Source organism: Apium graveolens, chromosome 2, assembly GCF_009905375.1.
Source record: "Apium graveolens cultivar Ventura chromosome 2, ASM990537v1, whole genome shotgun sequence".
Classification (NCBI taxonomy): Eukaryota; Viridiplantae; Streptophyta; class Magnoliopsida; order Apiales; family Apiaceae; genus Apium; species Apium graveolens.
The window spans coordinates 305,518,065-305,540,289 of NC_133648.1; positions in this window are offsets into that span (position 1 = coordinate 305,518,065).

Genomic DNA, 22,225 nt, shown 5'->3' on the forward strand with positions numbered 1-22,225 from the left:
TCCATCAAGAGAAAATAGGATTTCCTTCATCTTTAAAATTTGAGGATCTGCCAAATCTGGCCCCATGCTTTTCACAATAGTCACGAACCTAGAGAGATATTGATTAGGTTCTTCAGTTGGAAGATCATGAAAGATAGGTAACCTCATGAGTAGATTTTGTTTGATCTCAAAGCTTCCACTCTTTCCAGTGGCAGGATTCAGATAGACCATACATGAATGGCTAAGATTCGCAATCGAGACAGTGACATCATCACGAAGTGTTTGTACTATTGCCACGTCAGCAAAAAGAATTTTTCCTTCACTTTCTTCTTGGGAGAGAGCTTCTCATGATTGTCTTCAAATGATTCAAGATGTTCACCAGAAGTGCGGGTATTGACCATGTACCTGCAAACACGAAACATTTAAACCACACTAACTAACAGAAACTAACACAAAATTAAAGTGAAGAAAATTCAATCCCCGGAGCGCGGCGCCAAAAATTGGTGTGACTCAACTTAGACCCTTTTTGTGTCGAATGTAATATAGAATAAGTAGGGGTATCGTTAACACCAAGGATCAAGGGTTTGCTTCTTACTTTTATCTTGAATAAAAATTAATAATAGAATTTGGTTTGATTTTTAACTAAACTAAATATAACTCGATAAAAATTTGGTGTGTAAACAATTTGATAGAAATTGTAATAACCCCAATTTTTGGTACTATTCAAAACCCTGATGAATAGTAACTTTTGCTGACTATGTTGATTAAGTAAAATTATCAGACCACGCTATATAGGAGTACTGTTATGGAAATTCTAAGATCGTATTAGTATTCCATAAAGTAAATAAGTGTATGTAAAGATCGTCATAATCCAAATTCGAACACTTTGATTTTTCCCGAAAATCCACCAGATACCGAAAGAATTGAGTATAAGGTAACATGATTAAAATGATTTAAATTCAGGAATTATAAGAGAGGATCATAAAAGGAATATAAAATATTGATAAAGGTTCAGGAAAGCCCAAGTAATAAGATCCCGGATATGATCCCTCAAACTATTAACGAGAACGAGAGTTAAGCGAATCGTAAAACAAATAAACGACCAAGGGACAAGCTCATGCAAGTAGGATGGGAAGAAAGCTTCCAAGAGAAGCTAAAACATGTGGTTAAAGGTTAAGACACCCTTACACCACAAGAAGTGGACATGTGGCATATTGATGAAGCAAGCAATGATGTAATCAAAAAGCAAAAGCAAGACATTTTGCAAGGTTGATTTACAACCAAATAAATTCATTTCACTTTCCAAAAAAATCAACCAAGCACCATTCATCTTCTCTCCCCCATTCCAAGCTTCAAAGCTCTCGGCCAAAACAAACCCAACAACTTCAAACTGCCATATCTCCTTCAATACTCACTCAAATATTGTGTTATATAGCTCGTTGAAAAGGTATTGAGATGGCCTACAACTCTTGTTCACAAGTCGCGTCCAAATAAGTATGGTAAGACCCTCATTTGTATAGTTCTTTCAATCGGACTTTTAGAAACTTCAAAGCCTAACTTTGTGTTCTTGATTTTTTTGAAAAGATCAAGCTTGTAGGAGGCTCCCTAAGGCTTCCTAGCAACTTAACACCTCCCAAGGAAGGTATAAAATTCAAACCATAGCCTTTACTTTGATTATTAATGAGTTTGATGGCTGGTTTTCTAAATGAGAAGCATGATCTTTGATTATTAGTAGTTTGATTTCAATTTGGAGCGATTTGGTGAATGAATCTATAGAACTTGATTGTGGTTGGTTGAGATGAAGAATCTGAAGAATAAGGACTGGTATATTATTATTTAGTCGAGGTTTTTATGTGTTAATAATTGTGGGTTGTTTGGTGAGGTTTTGGTGTAGTGAGAAACTTGGAAAACTCGTAAACATAGCCGTCATAATGCCCATTTTCCTTAGACTGTTGTACATGAATCTCGGACCAGATAACTCACTGACCAATCTTTAAATTTTCCATTTTTAGCTAGATCATGTCGTAAGCTTCGTTTTGGTATGTGGTTCGCTTAGATCCGATTTACGGTTTAGAAGAAACGACCGTTTTAAGTTACGGTGTTTCGCGAACGAACCTTTACCCCTCGGTTTACTTTGAGACCTTGTTTAAGGCCCTTAAAAGACTAATTGGATTACGAAACAATTATGTAAGGTGGGTTAGGCAGTTAGTAGAGTATTCGCGAAAGAGTCGCCTTAAAATTCATAACGGTTAAATTATTAAAATTGGTGGAGCCGAGGGTACGCAAGCGAGTAACGCAAATCGTAAAGCGTATAAGTGACCGTAAGCGACCGTAAGCAACCGTTAGGGTATGAGTGAGTTTTGACTAGTTTCTTAAGCGACCGTGGTCTAATTCCGGCTTATGTTGTTGTTCATAGGTTATCGGACCCACTCTAAGCTTAAGTCTACCCCGGACCGCTCAGGCAAGTTTTCTACCCGTTATACTGTTGTTGTGATGTAAATATATTGATGCATTATCTTGAGATAAGTGCATGGTTGTTATTAGCAAGTCTTACGATATATTGTAGCATGTTGATATGATATATATATATATATATGCATGCCTATTTCGTAATCTTGATATCTCATTGTTGATTCAATTGATTATAAACTGCATAATACCTATGCTAGAGATAAGCAGTACTTGCGTATACCCTTAATATAGGGGACCCATAGTTGAACATCTTTCTAAACCGGGAGGCGATGTTCCCGAGCATATTATATATATATATATATAGTTTTCAAAACTATTAATCGAATAAGGTTCATTCGATAGTTTTATTTTATTTAAGGAATATTATTTTGAATATTCATTCGAGTACTTATGACTCCGCTTATTTTATTTAATGAATATTATTTTGAATATTTATTCGAGGACTTATGATTCTGCTTATTTTATTAAATAATATTCTTTATTTTCCTAAAGAATAATGTTTCGATATTTGCCAAGTATTCGGAAAATAATTGATACTATCAAATCATTCTTACTTTAAATATTTCCAGAGATTATTTTCAAGCTTTATCAAAACTATTTCTGGAAGGTTAGAGCGGATCCCGAAACTCGTTATCAAATTTAAGATCTTCCTTTCGAAGGGGATTTAAATACTCGCTCAAAAATCTGAGGGATCCGGCTCCGTGATATATTTTTATATTCGCAACAAGGTTGCTGTTTTGATAAAAGAGTTTTTGATTACTTACCTAACATCGGGAAGTAAAATTCTTGGAATAAGTTAATCCATTAACAGGCACCGCCTGGGAAATATCGGTGAATTTTCCTTTCCAACTAGATATGACTTCTTGATGTAGCCGTATCAACAAGTTTCTACTTGGGAAAGGGGGGACGAGCTTTACGTTTCAGAGTCATGGATTTCATCTGAACTAGGAGTGGCGGAGGTGGTCGAGTGGCGCCGACCCAGCCTTATTATATTGGCCCAAATGGCCCGGAAGTTCCGCTAAGACGGTCCATTCCTTAGGAGCCCAGTGTTCGGTTGACAAGTAAATCCGACTGTTCTCCTCTACATGCAGAAAATGGTGGGGTTGCACTACTGCGACTGATCATCGTAAGTGGTCTTCCTGGCGCGGCAAACTCCCGTAATGAGTTCATCATCCAGTTAGGATATTTCTGCAACACTATCCGGAGCATTTCGATCGAAAGGCTACGAATGGGTGATTGCCGAAGCATTGACAGGGTCAAACAGTTATAATGATGTTTCCATCAAATGAAGTATCTCGTAACTTTATTTCTTTTAAACAATATTTCAAAGATTGAATCTATTCAAGTCTTATCTTGGAGTCTCATCCATGTGATGAACTTTTGGAACTAATTATACCTTGAACGGTGGTAGTTCAAGTAGTATTCGGAAAATATATAAGTATATTGGAGTATCTCGTAACTTCATCTTTCCAACTTATATCTGGTTAATGATTATCTTATGCATGACAAGGATTTTCAGAAAAACGTTGAGACAAGGTTAGATATATGAGATCACCTTGCAAGGATATTTTTATACAGTTATAAACTCGAACTCTGTGTATATTATGCATGAAATAGGATTTCAAAGATTTTCAAAAGTATATATATATATACATATATACTGAATATGTTGCGACGTGGTCGCGTTACGATATCAAACTTGGTTCATTTCTTCTTGACCAAGACTTTCATGAGTACTGTGAGAATGCTCATATATTGTAAATTATTATACATATTGTTTCGGTGGGCTTGTTGCTCACCCTTGCTTTCTTCTTTCTGTTAGTGTAGGTGCCCTAGAGGCAATACATTATTCTTTTATAATCTTTATGTCAGTTGATCATTCAATAAATGTATTTATTATGACCTTAATTACTGCGATATTTTGTTAGCATAATAAATATCCTTAGAATCATGATACAAATTGTATAGTTTAAGTACATGACTTGAACTTGAGATTATATAATATATCATATTCTTAAAGGTCCCTAGTCGAGTATTATTATATAGGACAATAATAATACATAGATAGACTAGTATGTTGTTTGACAAGATAACCACATCTCATTGGTTATAAGTATGGGGATACTAAAGTCAATACATAGGTACATGTGAGAGTACATGGTACTGGACAGACCCACAATGAGATTCTTCATGTTTAATAAAGTCATAAGAAAGACTCACAGTGATAATGGTGTAACGATCCTTTGACTTGAAATCATTATATTTCTATACGAGGATTAATATACTTTGACTACATTAAAAGTTACTTTTGATCGGGTGATGATAAAAATGGACATCGGGTATATCATGAGTCGTATGAGAAATATGAATGATAAATAAAGGATTTAACCCTCCTATAATTAGGAGAGATATTATTGGCCTCTTGATTGAGTGAGATTATAAAAGCATGACCATGCTCAAATAATGATTTGTCTCGATAATCTACTCATGGATCAAGTAAACCCGGATTAAATGTTGAAGAGGATGACTAAATACATGCCTCGAGTTTAATCTATAATATGTATGGTTAAAGGGATTATATTACACAAAAAATATTAATCACGAAAGGTTTTATCTAATCACGATTTAATTATTGTTTAATTGGGTAACAATGATGTATTACTAGATACCGCTCATTGTTTATAATTTTATTCTCTAATTAAATTATAGATTTAATTAAATCAAACAATAATTAAATCGTTGTTTAGATAAATCACTTAATGGAATAATTAATTTAAATTAATTGATGATTATTTGAATTTTATTATAATTAAGTAAGACTTAATTGAGATAATATAAATTCGAATTAAAAGGAATGTTTTTGCCCATAATAATTAAGTATGACTTAGTTATTAATTAAATAATAGAAATTCGTTTTTATTATTTAATCCAATACCTACTAGGGTTGGGCTTTGCTATTATGGGCCTTTTTAATCAGCCATTATAAATAGATAATGATAGGTTAAAGAGGCTTGTACGTTTTTAAGAAAAAAACCCTAGCAGCAAAGAGAGGCAGAGGCAATTCAGATCGTCAAGAAGGAGGCTAGTACATCCATTCCGTAGTCAAGTTCGTGAGACGTTCTTGAAGGTGCTCGTGTGGATACCATAGAGGTGTTTCTCCGAGAGGTAGACACAAAGCGTGATAGCTAGGATCTCCGTTGAGTTCGTGAAAGTTAAGCTCTTGAAAGGTATGATTCGTTATCTCCATAATCTGCCCATAATTATACATGGATCCTGTTTTGGGTTTCAAAATTTTTGTTTTATTTACGTTTGTCCGCTGCGTTTTATGCCTTCGGAACCCAACAATGGCATCAGAGCTACGTGTATAAGGGGCTGATTTGGTTACGTGTTTACTGTATTTTTACAAGTATGCATGTGTGATGAGTCTGCCATGATAATAGTTATGTTATATGAGTCTGCCATGATAACAGTTATGTTATATGAATGATATGATGAATCTGTTAATGATCTATATGATGATACTAGTATGTTTAAGATCTGCCATAACTCATATGTATGTGATCTCTTAAAATATGTATACTGATACATGTTTTTGGTAACTGGGATATGGATCATGTGTATACTGATACATGCTTGTGGAATAGTATTCTGATACATGTTTTGCTAGTATTCTGATACTTGATTTTGCTCGATCCGCGTGCTTAGGGTTTTGTTTTTAATTTGTGCTTATGACATATGCTTTACTTATTTATTATTCTTGACTGGATAATGATAAGTGATAAATAGTATGTCATCTTTATATGATCTATCATGTTCTTTAATGGTTACTTGAGCATGGTGCATAGTTATGGCCTTAAGACCTTAGTTGTAATGGTTTATTCTTTTGGTTTGTAATAAATACGACTTGCATGTCATTTTCTATTTGTAGTTGTTTTATCTCGAATGTAACTCGAGTTCTTTTGTAAGTTCATTAGTATAATTCTTAATGTAACATCCAAGAAGGACAAGGGAAAGAGGAGGCATCCTATGGAGGCCAAGGAGACAATGGAAGCAATAGAGAAGACATATGTAATAGTTATTTTTACACCATAGACTGACCTTGATCTTTTCATTAGCCTGAAAAGATCACATAGGATTGGGCCATAACTATTGCACGTTTACTTTACGCACTTTTCATATGATGTATAAATAGTATGTGTAGAGTAGAAAATGTATGTTTTAATTAGATTAATGATACATGTATGTATTAGATACATCACCCATGCCATGCCTTTAAACAAGATAAAATCTGTAACGACTCAAGATTTAAAATTAACAAACGATCATGAGATTCTCGTGTTTATGAAACATGGAATAAAATACGAATTTTCTTTATTTCTGACATGGGGCGATTTTGTCAACAACGGGTTCATAGAAGTTGTAAGGCTGTGGGTTTTAAGCGAGACCGATGTGACTCCTCCACTACCTGGAAATCAAACCATTGACGAGTATTGATTTGAAGTATTTTATTCAAGGAAAAATTGGGAATCTCTTTATGATGGGATCATGATCATTCTAAATTAAAAATCCCTAAGTAAAAATATTAAGTTTTAATCAGATGCTTTCCAATGAATGAACACTCATTAAATCCTAGATCGATAAGGGGAAGGGCTGTCAGTGGCAGGGGACTCCTATCTATCATGGTGAAATGCGACGAATATAAATGGTTATATTCGGACGTTGTATCATTGGGTCTAACTTAACTGAGTCATCATAATAAGGTGAATATAAACGGTTATATTCAACTATTATGAACTTAGAAGCATAGAGTTTGGTTAAAAATCTATTAGATAGATAAGATCAATTGTTGTTCACCAAATTATCCAAGAATTATATATGATATAATTGACAACTGTTGTCTACCTAAATAATCATGTTTTAAGGATACCAGTGGTTGACTTAGAACATGACGAAATATGGATCTTGGCTCACTAGAAAGATTTATGGGATATACTTTCCGAATTAATAGTTAGGGCTATTAATTTGATAAAAATAGTGGGAGATATATTATGAATATATCATAATCATATGAACATAAAATTTTAACTCAGACAATCTAATATTTATTTTGCGCTTTTATTATTGTAGATACTGAGTAATGGCAAACAACACAAACACACTGTCCGTACGTTCAGTCCTTGAGAAGGACAAGCTGACAGGAGGAAACAACTTCCTAGACCGGCAGAGGAATTTGAGGATTGTCCTCAGGCAGGAGCGCAAGCTTCATGTCATTGATATTCCTCCTCCAGGCCCCCTTCCTGAGGGTGCTACTGCTGATGAACGAGCAGCACGCACAAGGGATGAGAATGATGCAAATGATGTTGCATGTCTTATGTTGGCAACTATGAGTGCTGAGCTTCAAAGACAACATGTGCATATGGATGCATATACTATCAATGAGCACTTGCAAAGCATGTTTGCAAGCCAAACTCGTCAAGAAAGGTTCAACACGAGTAAGTCACTTTTTAATTGCAAACAAGGGGCGAGTGAACCAGTTGGCCCACATGTTCTGAAGATGATTGGTTACATTGAGTACCTTGAAACTTTGGGTTTCTCGATTGGTTCGGAAACTGGTATTGACCTAATCATGAATTCTTTGAACAACAAATTCACTCAGTTTGTTGTGAACTACAATATGAATGAATTTGACAAAACACCTACTGAATTATTGCATATGTTGAGAACATATGAGACCAACATAAGGACAGCTGAACCTGCTCCCATACTGATGGTGGGAAATAAAGGTAAGGCCAAAGGGAAGGGCAAATGGAAGGGTAAGAAGAAGATTGGATCTGATTCTACACCCAAGCCAAAGTCAGGTCCCAAACAGGCTTTAAAGCCTAAAGGTGGTGTGGCCAAGGGTGAATGTCACTACTGTAAGAAAGATGGTCACTGGAAGAGAAACTGTCCAATTTACTTGGAGGATCTGAAGAAAAAGAAAGCAGTTCAGATTTCTGGATCAGGTATTTATGTTATAGAAGTCAATTTGTCTATTTCTACATCTTGGGTATTTGATACTAGATGTGCTTCTCACATTTGTATAAATGTGCAGGGCCTGCAGAGAAGTAGAACTTTGGCTAAGGGAGAAGTGGACCTAAGAGTAGGCAGTGGAGCAAAAGTTGTTGCTTTAGCTGTAGGGACTTATTATTTATCTATGCCCTCTGGGCTTGTTTTAGAACTAGAAGACTGTTTTTACGTGCCTGCGATTCGCAGAAACATTATTTCTGTTTCTTATTTGGACAAGAAAGGTTTTTCGTTTACAATAAAGAACAACAGTTGCTCTTTTGCTTTGAATGATTTAACCTATGGTGTTGCACGTTTATTTAATGGTTTATATGTTCTTGATTTAGATAACCCTGTCTGTAATATAGAAAACAAACGACTTAAAATGAATGACTCAAATCAAACATACCTCTGGCATTGTCGTCTAGGCCACATAAATGAGAAACGCATATCCAAATTATATAAGGATGGATACTTGGATAAGTTTGATTTTGAATCATACCAAGAATGCGAATCTTGTTTGCTTGGTAAGATGACTAAAGCCCCTTTCACTGGTAAGGGTCAAAGGGCCACTAAACGTCTGGAGCTAATACATAGTGATGTATGTGGCCCAATGCGTGTAATGGCTAGAGGAGGCTACTACTACTTCATAACATTTACTGATGATTTCAGTAGATATGGATATGTATATCTTATGAAGAACAAATCCGATTCTTTTGAAAAATTTAAAGAATACAAGGTTGAAGTAGAGAAGCAAATTGGCGGAGATGCAAGTATTAAGATCTTACGATCCGATCGTGGGGGTGAATACTTAAGCACCGAATTTAGAGAGTATTTGAAAGAGTGTGGTATTGTATCACAACTCACTCCGCCAGGAACACCTCAATGGAATGGAGTTTCAGAGAGGAGAAATCGCACCTTATTGGACATGGTGCGATCGATGATGAGTCATGCAGATCTTCCAATTAGTTTCTGGGGTTATGCTCTAGAAACAGCGGCTTTCACACTTAACCGTGTTCCTACTAAGAAGGTTCAAAAGACTCCATATGAGATATGGAAGGAGAAACGGTCAGGCATGAACTTTATGAAAGTTTGGGGATGTAAGGCGTTTGTGAAACGTCAAGAATCTGACAAGCTTGGACCTAAATCCGAAGAGTGCATTTTTGTAGGATACCCTAATGAAACAAAGGCGTATTATTTTTATAGTCCTTCTGAGCAGAAAGTGTTTATTGCTCGAGATGTTGTCATCATGGAAAGAGATTTTGTTTCCAAAAGAAACAGTGGGAGAACTATAGATCTTGATGAAGATCGAGAACCGCAAAATAGCATTGAACCTGAAGTGGAACAAGAGCAGAATAATGATAATGCTCAACAAACACAGGTTGTTCGTAGATCTGGTAGATTTCGCCATGAGCCAGAGAGATATGGATTTCTCATGACTCAGTGTGGTGATTTGATGCTCATAGATGAAGATGAGCCTCTCACATACCAAAATGCTATGAACAGTCCAGACTCTAAGAGATGGCTTGAAGCCATAAAATCCGAGATAGATTCCATGTACGAAAACCAAGTATGGACTTTGGTTGATCCACCTGAAGGGGTAAAACCCATAGGGTGCAAATGGGTTTTTAAGAAGAAAAAGGGCATGGATGGAAATGTTCAGACCTATAAAGCTAGGCTGGTTGCAAAAGGTTTCAAACAAATTCATGGTATTGACTATGATGAAACTTTCTCACCAGTGGCTATGGTCAAGTCTATAAGGATTTTACTTGCCATTGCAGCATTCCATGATTATGAAATCTGGCAAATGGATGTCAAAACAGCCTTCCTTAATGGAAGCCTTGAAGAGGATGTGTACATGACACAACCTGAGGGTTTTGTCGATCCAAGGAATGCTGGCAAGGTATGTAAATTGCGTCAATCCATTTATGGATTGAAGCAATCCTCTAGGAGATGGAATATCCGTTTTGATGAAATAGTCACAGAGTATGGCTTTGTTCAAAACGAAGATGAACCGTGTGTTTACAAGAAGGTTAGTGGGAGCTATGTGGCATTCATAGTACTATATGTTGATGATATACTACTAATGGGGAATGACATACCTTCTCTAAAGGCTGTTAAGACTTGGTTAGGGAGCAATTTCTCCATTAAAGACTTAGGAGAGGCATCCTACATTCTAGGAATGAGGATCTATAGAGAAAGATCTAGAAGGATGATCGGTCTAAGTCAGAGCACATACATTGATAAGGTTTTGCATCGTTTTGGAATGCAAAATGCAAAAAGGGGATATGTCCCCGTGTCTCAAGGGATAACGATCTCTAAGGACCAGTGTCTGAAATCATTGGATGAGAAGGACCACATGAATAAAGTTCCATATGCTTCAGCAATTGGATCTATCATGTATGCAATGGTATGTACTCGCCCAGATGTCTCGTATGCTTTGAGCATGACGAGCAGATACCAGTCTAATCCGGGTGAAGGTCATTGGACGACAGTTAAGAATATTCTTAAGTACCTGAAAAGAACTAAAGATTCATTCTTGGTGTATGGAGGAGAAGAGAAACTCGTTGTAAAAGGTTACACCGATGCAAGTTTCCAAACAGACAGAGATGATACTGTATCACAGTCTGGTTTTGTGTTTTGTCTAAACGGAGGTGCTGTAAGCTGGAAGAGTTCAAAGCAAGAAACAATAGCTGATTCTACAATGGAGGCTGAGTACATTGCAGCTTGTGAAGCAGCTAAGGAGGCCGTTTGGATTCGAAAGTTCATTTCTGATTTGGGAGTGGTTCCATCGATCGCAGATCCCATTGATCTATACTGCGATAATAATGGAGCCATTGCACAGGCTAAAGAACCTAGATCACACTCCCGGGCTAAACATATACTCAGGAGATTTCACCTTATTCGAGAGATTAATGAAAGGGGTGATATACACATATGTAAAGTGCACACAAATGATAACATTGCAGACCCACTGACCAAAGGCTTGTCGCAGCAGAAGCACGATGGTCACACTAGTTCCATGGGTATTAGATATATGGGTGATTGGCTCTAGTGCAAGTGGGAGATTGTTAGTGTAGGTGCCCTAGAGGCAATACATTATTCTTTTATAATCTTTATGTCAGTTGATCATTCAATAAATGTATTTATTATGACCTTAATTACTGCGATATTTTGTTAGCATAATAAATGTCCTTAGAATCATGACAAATTGTATAGTTTAAGTACATGACTTGAACTTGAGATTATATAATATATCATATTCTTAAAGGTCCCTAGTCGAGTATTATTATATAGGACAATAATAATACATAGATAGACTAGTATGTTGTTTGACAAGACAAACCACATCTCATTGGTTATAAGTATGGGGATACTAAAGTCAATACATAGGTACATGTGAGAGTACATGGTACTGGACAGACCCACAGTGAGATTCTTCATGTTTAATAAAGTCATAAGAAAGACTCACAGTGATAATGGTGTAACGATCCTTTGACTTGAAATCATTATATTTCTATACGAGGATTAATATACTTTGACTACATTAAAAGTTACTTTTGATCGAGTGATGATAAAAATGGACATCGGGTATATCATGAGTCGTATGAGAAATATGAATGATAGATAAAGGATTTAACCCTCCTATAATTAGGAGATATATTATTGGCCTCTTGATTGAGTGAGATTATAAAAGCATGGCCATGCTCAAATAATGATTTGTCTCAATAATCTACTCGTGGATCAAGTAAACCCGGATTAAATGTTGAAGAGGATGACTAAATACATGCCTCGAGTTTAATCTATAATATGTATGGTTAAAGGGATTATATTACACGAAAAATATTAATCACGAAAGGTTTTATCTAATCACGATTTAATTATTGTTTAATTGGGTAACAATGATGTATTACTAGATACCGCTCATTGTTTATAATTTTATTAGAGAATAAAATTATTGTCAATTAAATAATAGCCTATTGGGTCGCACAAATAGAGCACTTAATGGAATAGTTAATTTAAATTATAGATTTAAATTAATTGATAATTATTTGAATTTTATTATAATTAAGTAAGACTTAATTGAGATAATATAAATTCGAATTAAAAGGAATGTTTTTGCCCATAATAATTAAGTATGACTTAGTTATTAATTAAATAATAGAAATTCGTTTTTATTATTTAATCCAATACCTACTAGGGTTGGGCTTTGCTATTATGGGCCTTTTTAATCAGCCATTATAAATAGATAATGATAGGTTAAAGAGGCTTGTACGTTTTTAAGAAAAAAACCCTAGCAGCAAAGAGAGGCAGAGGCAATTCAGATCGTCAAGAAGGAGGCTAGTACATCCATTCCGTAGTCAAGTTCGTGAGACGTTCTTGAAGGTGCTCGTGTGGATACCATAGAGGTGTTTCTCCGAGAGGTAGACACAAAGCGTGATAGCTAGGATCTCCGTTGAGTTCGTGAAAGTTAAGCTCTTGAAAGGTATGATTCGTTATCTCCATAATCTGCCCATAATTATACATGGATCCTGTTTTGGGTTTCGAAATTTTTGTTTTATTTACGTTTATCCGCTGCGTTTTATGCCTTCGGAACCCAACACTTTCATCACACAACAACAGATAGACAAGATGAACAAGACCAAGCTCCCAATTCATGAGCGGATAGTAAACGTTCCGCAGTTTCCTATAGGCATTGATGCTGTTGTAGCTGAGGTAGGAACTACCAATAGGCTAGGCTTTCAACTTTTGATGTACCAGACTTATGTATATTTATGAATTGTAATAATGGCAAAGAATATGTAAATTTATTCAGAAACCCTTTTGAGGTGTAATGGCTTATAATTGTGGAATAAAATGACTTGTGTTATTTTTGGATATTCATCTCTGAGACTATAACTTGTGGTGTGTTAATATATTGTGGGGTCAGAGTGCGCAGTAGTTGGTTAATTATTAAGATTAAGTATTATTAAGGGAAATGGAACTCGTGACAACCCGGATCCCCGACCCCGTATTTGGGGGTGTTACAGGAAATGGTATCAGAGCTAAACGTTATAAACCTCAGAGATGATGTGACGTTAAAATAATAAGTTCACTAAGATAATAAGAACTCTTGCCAAGTTCATAGTCGGACTACCTAACGTAGTACTGACAGTTAAAACCCTTATGGGAACCCTTATAAATATCGTGATAGAAGCGTAGTTCATTATCGTATATGCTAGCGGGACTCCGAACCCTGAGGTTGTGGAGCAACAAGGCGATGATGTTTTATTACTTATTGGAGATCAGATTGTGGATCCGATAGAGCGTCCTAACGCGGGACCAGATGATGTTCATATTGAGGATGTAGCGGTTGAGGATGTTGTCCTAGAATGGATTATTGCTGAGAAGGATCCCGTGGAGGATCCTGAAAAGAATGAATAAAGGACCACTGAGGAATTGATGACCATGGATAGGGCGACTACCAGAGGTAGGATTGGCCGGTCACTACCGGAGGTTCGTTCAAGTTTATAAAGATAGTATCCCCTTTAACGCGGCTTACTCGTAAGACTGAGAAGTTCGAATGGACAGAGAAATGTGAGAACAGCTTTTAAGAACTGAAGCAAAGATTGGTGACGACCCCTATGTTGGCGTTGCCGAATGGAAAAGGAGATTTTGTGATGTGTAGTGACGCTTCACATAAGGAATTAGGGTGCTTCTTATACAGCACATCAAGGTAATCGTGTACACGTCAAGACAATTAAGGGAATATAAAACTCGATATCCCCACCCATGATCTTGGGCTCGTGGCAATAGTTTTGCCCTAAAGATTGGAGGCACTACTTGTATGGAGAGAAGTGCGAGATTTACACAAACCATAAGAGTTCTAGTACATTTTCACGCAGATAGAGCTCAACATGCAACAGAGGAGGTGGTTAGATCTAATCAAGGATTATGATTATGAGATTTTTTATCATCCAAGAAAAGCCAATATAGTGGCTGACGCCCTTAGTAGAAAGGAGAGACTCAAGATGATAATGTCTTTGGGAGAGTTGATAAGAGATTTTGAGAAAATGGAAATAGAAGTGAAGGTAACCGGAGCCGGTACCGAAAAGCAGTTTGAGATTGCAATACAGCCCGAATTATTGGAAAAGATCATATTGTGCCAAGAAAAAGTGATGAATGAAGACAGAGAGCCAACAAATAGAGAAGAGATTAATACCGAGAAAGATGATAAGGGAATAATGAGGTATTCCTACAGAATTTGGGTTCCAAACGTTCAAGAGCTTAAGGACGAGATCTTAGATGAAAGCTATAGTTCGAGGAATAAGATTTAGGGCAAACCCTGAATGTGATAGTCAGGGAGGTCGCCATCAAGAAAGAAAGAACTCATAACATAATGAAATGGAAAACAAGGATTTTAACGTATAAGATAAATCCAAGTATGGGAGAAGGATGAAACATTTCATACTGAGAAAACAGAAGTCGAGCAAGTTAGGGAGAACCGGGATGGTACTCCTATGGGGAAATTTATGGACCTGCCTCAACAAAACTTACACTTTTATCCCCAACCACCACCCTGAGGAAACAGTGCGGTGGGAAATTCTTTCAGGACCTTTAAGTTGCTAAGCTCTCAGAGTTCCAAGGAACAAGCTGACCCAGTCGAGCCAAGAGCCTGGCTAAAGGAAATATAGGAATCATTTGAGATTCTAAATGATTGACGAATCACAAAAGATTGTTTATTCACTTACCCTCCTAAGAGAGAGGCCACCCGCTGGTGAAAGGCCAAGAAAGGCATGAAGCCAGAGTTTATAATAAACTGATTAAAGTTCAGTCAATTATTTTCGGGAAAGTAATTCCCAAGGTTATGGAGGTAGTGTAAAAGCTTTAGAGCCAGAATAAAGGTGGAAGAGTGTGATGAATTATGAATCTAAGTTGTAAAAGTTGTCAAGATTCGTTCTGAGGACAAGAATCCCAGAACGACGTGATGTTTGAAGTCAATGATTAGTGGGTTCATGAAATGATTGTAATAGAAAGGAAAATAAAAAGAAACTGAAGTGGAAAGGAATATAAAGGCAATATAGTTTGAGGAATGATAAGGGAGTTGGGTATGAGGAAACCCTAAAGACTCGTAGCTATAGAAATAGAAAAGTATGTAATCGTCAGGATGAGGGTGATTCACCATGAGTTAAAGTTGATGGTTGAAGGCATAAGATATATATATATATATATATATATTATTCCCTTTAAGTTGGGAGGATTCGAGGAAACCTTGAGATAGTTCGAAGGATAAATAATGAGACGCGGATAGACTGAGGAGACAAGAAAGTAGGAAATTAGGAAATTGGATGAAGGAAGTGACCTTCAAGAATGTGAAGTGTAAGTAACGCATGTGAATTGATACCCAAAAAGGGGGACGCTAGGTATAAAAGATATCCCAACATTGAAATCACTGTTGAGATAAATAAAAGAGGTAAATGGGTAGTTAGAACTAAAAAGTTCACGTTGAACATGACCAATATCTTCCAGAACATCCATGTTATCATTACCAAATCAGGAAAGAAAAGCGGATATCCATTTTTATCTTTTGGAGGCCATATGGATTGACCTCATTTTGGATAAGGATATTATTATGAAATTAGGCATAGACTATCGAGGTGACAATGATTAAATAAGATAATCGATCAAGGATATATGACTTGATTTATCCATGGAAGAGTGTAAGTATCTTTTAAAGGTGGAATTAAGGATAAAACCCCAATAACTAGAGATGAACCCTAGAGGAATGTATAAAGGTTGGCATTTCACCCTTAATAGGGACATTATGAGTTGGGTGGTACGGAATGAAGGACTAAGGCAACAACCTTTAAATATCAGTGGAGAAAGTTTTCAGAACTATATAGACAATGGTTCTAGTATTAGTAAATGGTATCTTGATATGCCATGTACCTAGGGAGTACAGGATGAAGGATTTAAGGATAACCTTAGAGGTTTTACAAGGAGAAAGGTAATATTCAAAGTTCTCAAGAATAGAAATTTTGATAAAGAAAATATGACGTAATAATAATAATGCCAAGTGGGGCACATGTTAAACCATGAGAAAGTATCGATTGAACCAATGAAGGTCAATATTGGTAAAAACAAGAAGGACCTGATATAAAAGATGTCCTGAGTATGACCGAGAGTCAGTCGTGACAATGTTAACCTCTAAAGACCGAGGCAATAAACTTTTGGAAAAAAATGGTGATATTTTTTTTTCTCACCAAAGCGTAAGGAAGAGCATTTTTACACAAGCTGTGATTGGAAATGAGGTAGAAAATTTGGTTGAAGATCGTTCAAAAGGCATTGATTATAAGGAACTATTACTATCAGGAAAGGCCAATGAGGTGGCCGACACTCAAAGTGTAAGAGAGCAGTCATAGGCGCTCGTGCCAGAGGAATACAGTAATTATGGTTAAAGCCGTGAAGGTTATATTATGGTGTGGAAGATGGACATTCCTTTTGATGATTGTGCGATACTCAACCATAATAGTAGTTTGGTAAAGATTTAATTCACGTTATCGCTGTGAGCGTGCTACATATCATAGAAGGTCTTATCTTGAGAATAAGCCGGGACCATGTTTCAAAAAGGACTAAACAAACCTTTGAGTTAAGTCTTCTATTGAAGGCATATGATTAAGAATGGTATTAACCTGCTATCGTTGCTTTGATTGAAACTCTTCTGCAATTTTATCTGCTTCATGTCATGTATGTACGTCAGGATCAGGAGTGTTCTTCATGGATCACAAATGGTGATTATGTTACCTCCTTAGAAGAGTTTGATACAGCAAGTATGGACTCCGTATGACTAGCTGTCGAGATTTCGAGGAAAATGAATGACTACAGTAGGTTAGTGGTGGACCATAGTAATGCTACTATGAGTCTATGAATAATGAGACAATGACAACTGTGAGAGTGGTATTGTAATGAATGTTGAGATTGAGTAACACTAATCGGGTCATGGTGATGTATAAGTAATCATCGTTAGACTAGCTAAGCCGATCATTTACCTATGATATATTTATTCCTTCTTATCGATAAAGATTAGTATTACTATACGAAGAAGGTTGCGGTATAGCAATGGATTCTAGTAACGATGATGTCTAGAATGAAATCCCTTATTTGATTTTCGATGTCGAGGGAGTTTCAGAGGTGATTGTTTATAAGCTCGAGCAAGAGCATGGGTCCATGGAATGATGGACGGAATAACAACAAATTTTAGGCATGTGAAATACGATGTTATAATACTTGATATTGATATATATATACATATATGTTTTGTTCTCCTACGACAAACCTCTATAGTTCAGAGGTAGATTCCAAGCCAGATATTTTATGGCAGTATTTTTTTTTTATTACGTATGTACAATTCTCTTCAATTCATCCTTTTCTCTTCTTTTCATTTCATGTAAGCTGAGAAGAATAACCCTTCCAGAAGGGGAGGTATTGCCGAATGACTATCTATCTATGTGATAGAAGCCTAGTAGGATACCACATGTTGTTTAATTGCTTTTCAAGTACTAAAGACTGACCACCTTCTGTACTAACCATGCGATGTAACAAGTGTTCATGATCATAGTGATCTCTCAATAAATTCTTTTACTTCTATACGATGGATCAAGCTTTCGAAGATAGAAGCAGCTAGAAAGGAGTAGTATCAGTGTGGTGGTATTCCGAATCTAACGTGTTCGTGATGCTAAGGTTGACGCGGTTATTAAAAGGTTATAGAATGCTAACGAGCAAAAGTATAGCCAGAATAGTATTATGTACGGAAGATAGTAACACTTATGAACTAGAAAAGAATGAGTATCGAGAAGCGAAAGCTATAGTGCTAGAAGCTATAATGAGAGTCTGTACAATAGACTTGAAAGAATTTGGAATGATCATTTATCGCGGATTGAGTTTTCTTACGATAATAGATCATATGTCATTATCGAGATGTCGCCTTATGAGATCCTTGAGGGAAGACAATGTTGATCTCCCTTATGTTAGGATGAAGTTGTAGAGCGCAAGATGCTTGGACCAGCAATAGTCCAAAGGACCAGGGATATAATAGATCTAATCAGAGGACGGCTGGTAGTAGCCCAAGATGGAAATAAGAGGTATGCTGATTTGACTCGAAAGGACAAAGAGTATTATGAAATAGGGAACCTAGTAATATTAAAGGTATCCCTTGGAAATGATTGATGAAGTTCGGAAAGAAAGGAAAGCTAAGTCTACAATTTGTTGGACCCTTGGAGATATTAAGACATATTGGGAAGTTAGCATATGAGCTAGCCCTACCCCCAAGCATGTAGCAAATTCATAACGTGTTCCACTAAACAATGTTAAGGAAGTGTAATCCGGATGCCAGACAAATAGGGGCATATGAGCGCCTAAACATGCAACCAGACTTGACCTATATTGAGCAACCAGTAAGGGTTATAGATTGAAAAGGAACAAGTGCTTAGGAGAAGGGTTATCAAACTAGTCAGAGTTTGGTGGTAGAACCACAATGTGGGAATATTTACTTGAGAGTTAGAAAGTGCAATGCTAAGAGAGTATTCCTATTCATTTTCTATCTGATTCCGGGATGGAATCCTTTTAAGGAGGGGAGACTGTAATAACCCCAATTTTTGGTACTATTCAAAACTCTGATGAATAGTAACTTTTGCCGACTATGCTGAATAAGGAAAATTATCAGACCACGCTATATAGGAGTACTGTTATGGAAATTCTAAGATCGTATTAGTATTCCATAAAGTAAAGAAGTGTATGTAAGATCATCAGAATCCAAATTCGAACACTTTGATTTTTCCCGAAAATCCACCAGATACCGAAAGAATTGAGTATAAATTAACATGATTAAAAGGATTTAAATTCAAGGATTATAAGAGATGATCATAAAAGGAATATAAAATATTGATAAAGGTTCAGGGAAGCCCAAGTAATAAGATCCCGGATATGATCCCTCAAACTATTAACGAGAACGAGAGTTAAGCGAACCGTAAAACAAATAAATGACCAAGGGACAAGCTCATGCAAGTAGGATGAGAAAAAATCTTCTAAGAGAAGCTAAAATATGTGGTTAAAGGTTAAGACACCCTTACACCACAAGAAGTGGACATGTGGCATATTGATGATGCAAGCAATAATGTAATCAAAAAGCAAAAACAAGACATTTTGCAAGGTTGATTTGCAACCGTAAATTCATTTCATTTTCCAAAAAAATCAACCAAGCACCATTCATCTTCTCTCCCCCATTCCAAGCTTCAAAGCTCTCGGCCAAAACAAACCCAGCAACTTCAAACTGCCATATCTCCTTCAATACTCACTCAAATGTTGTGTTCTATAGCTCGTTGGAAAGGTATTGAGATGGCCTACAACTCTTGTTCACAAGTCTCATCCACATAAACATGGTAAGACCTTCATTTATACATTTCTTTCAATCGGACTTTTAGAAACTTCAAAGCCTAACTTTGTGTTCTTGATTTCTTTGGAAAGATCAAGCTTGTAGGAGGCTCCCTAAGGCTTCTTAGCAACTTAACACCTCCCAAGGAAGGTATAAAATTGAAACCATAGACTTTACTTTGATTATTAGTGAGTTTGATAGTTGGTTTTCTAAATGAGAAGCGTGATCTTTGATTATTAGTAGTTTGATTTCAATTTGGAGCGATTTGGTGAAGAATCTATAGAACTTGATTGTGGTTGGTTGAGATGAAGAATCTGAAGAATAAGGACTGGTATAGTATTATTTAGTCGAGATTTTGATGTGTTAATAATTGTGGGTTGTTTGGTGAGGTTTTGGTATAGTGAGAAACTTGGAAAACTCGTAAACATAGCCGTCGTAATGCCCATTTTCCTTAGACTGTTGTACATGAATCTCGGACCAGATAACTCACTGACCAATATGTAAATTTGTCATGTTTAGCTGTATCATGTTGTAAGCTTCGTTTTGGTATGTGGTTCGCTTAGATCCGATTTACGGTTTATAAGAAACGACAGTTTTAAGTTACGATGTTTCGCGAAGTAATCTTTACCCCTCGCTTTACTTTGAGACCTTGTTTAATGCCCTTAAAAGCCTAATTGGATTACGAAACAATTATGTAAGGTGGGTTAGGCAGTTGGTAGAGTATTCGCGAAAGGAATAACTTTTATGTAATCTAATTTGATTTCATTGATATTAATAAAAGACTTGTTTTATTTTTATTGCGGGCTTTATCTATTTAAATGTTTAAATAAGATATACCACAGTTTAGAGTAAAGCTTTTTATGGATTGTGATGAGATCATAATAATGAGACCTAAAAGATGATAACTCTAAACTTAAATAGTTCCTGGTCATAGGATTACTAACTGATAATTAATAATCCGCAAAGATCGGTACATACTATGCTTGCTTCAGTATGAAGGATGTCTGTTCTGATAGACATTTGTGTGGTGACACTATAGCTAGTATGTAGGTACTTATTATAGAATAAGTTCACTGAACATGACTCACACAGCTGAACAACTGATGGAGTTCACTCACGTGTCAGCAGTTGTTCACATAGTGATAGTTGTACAAGTATCCTTAGACTTGAGGTCATCATAGTCATCTTGTGTACACTGAACTATGCTTTGGTTTAGTTCTTAGTCTCAAGGGACAATTATTAAGGCTCTAATGGGTATAGGAATTTGTACACGAAGATAGTGTATGATCAATAAAGGATCTACCCCTTCCAGTGAAGGAAGAGAATGTTCAATGCTGATCCACTTATGCTAGTTCAGGAATCTCTGGCCAGAGTGAATGAAATTAGAAAGGAGTTTCTAATTTACATTAAATAGAACTAAACATAGTGAATGAGAAAGCAAGTGATTAAATAAGATAGGCTTGACACAAGTTCCATGCCTTGTATTTAATCGTGACATTGCATAGTAGAAGGAATTGATTGTACGGTAACTACTCACTGAATAGGTTCTTGGTATTCTAAGCAGTGAATTCGTATTATCCGGATAGTCGCGATATGCTGAGAAGTATCCATCACGATGTAGAATAAATATAATTAATTAATTAATCATATTTAATGAATTAGAGAATTTATATAAATAATGATAAAATAGTTTTATTATTATTTATTTCTACTACCGGCTTAATATTGAACCTACAGGGTCACACCATAAAAGGGAATGATTTAATGCTGGATGAATTAATTAATAATGGCTGATAATTATTTATTTATGAAATAAATAATTATTTGGAAAATTTAATAATTGATTAAATGAGATTTAATTGATTATAAATTAATTAAGAAAAGGTTCTTAATATTATTAATTAAGAATTTAATTTTTGGAAATTAAATCAAGTGAGAGAATTATTTCTAAAGAGTTTAGAAAAAGGATTAATAATTAAAAGGTGTTTTAATTATTAGTGAGAATAATAAAGGGTTAATAATAATAATATTTTATGGGAAAATTTTCAGCTGAAAATTTTGCCTATAAATATACTATTATAGACCATATTTTTGCCTCAACCAAAAAGATTTACAAAACCCTAATTCTCTCCATCTCCTCCTCCTTCATTACATCGTTTTCTTGGTGGATACCGGTGGAGTGCTTCACACTTGAGGAGCAGCTGCTAAGGATCTCCGTTCATCATTTTTGGACCGCCATTAAAGACCTCCAACTTTCCATTAACGTAAATCTTCTTAAGGTAAACATACTGAACTACGAATTAAATATTATTTTTCGCATGG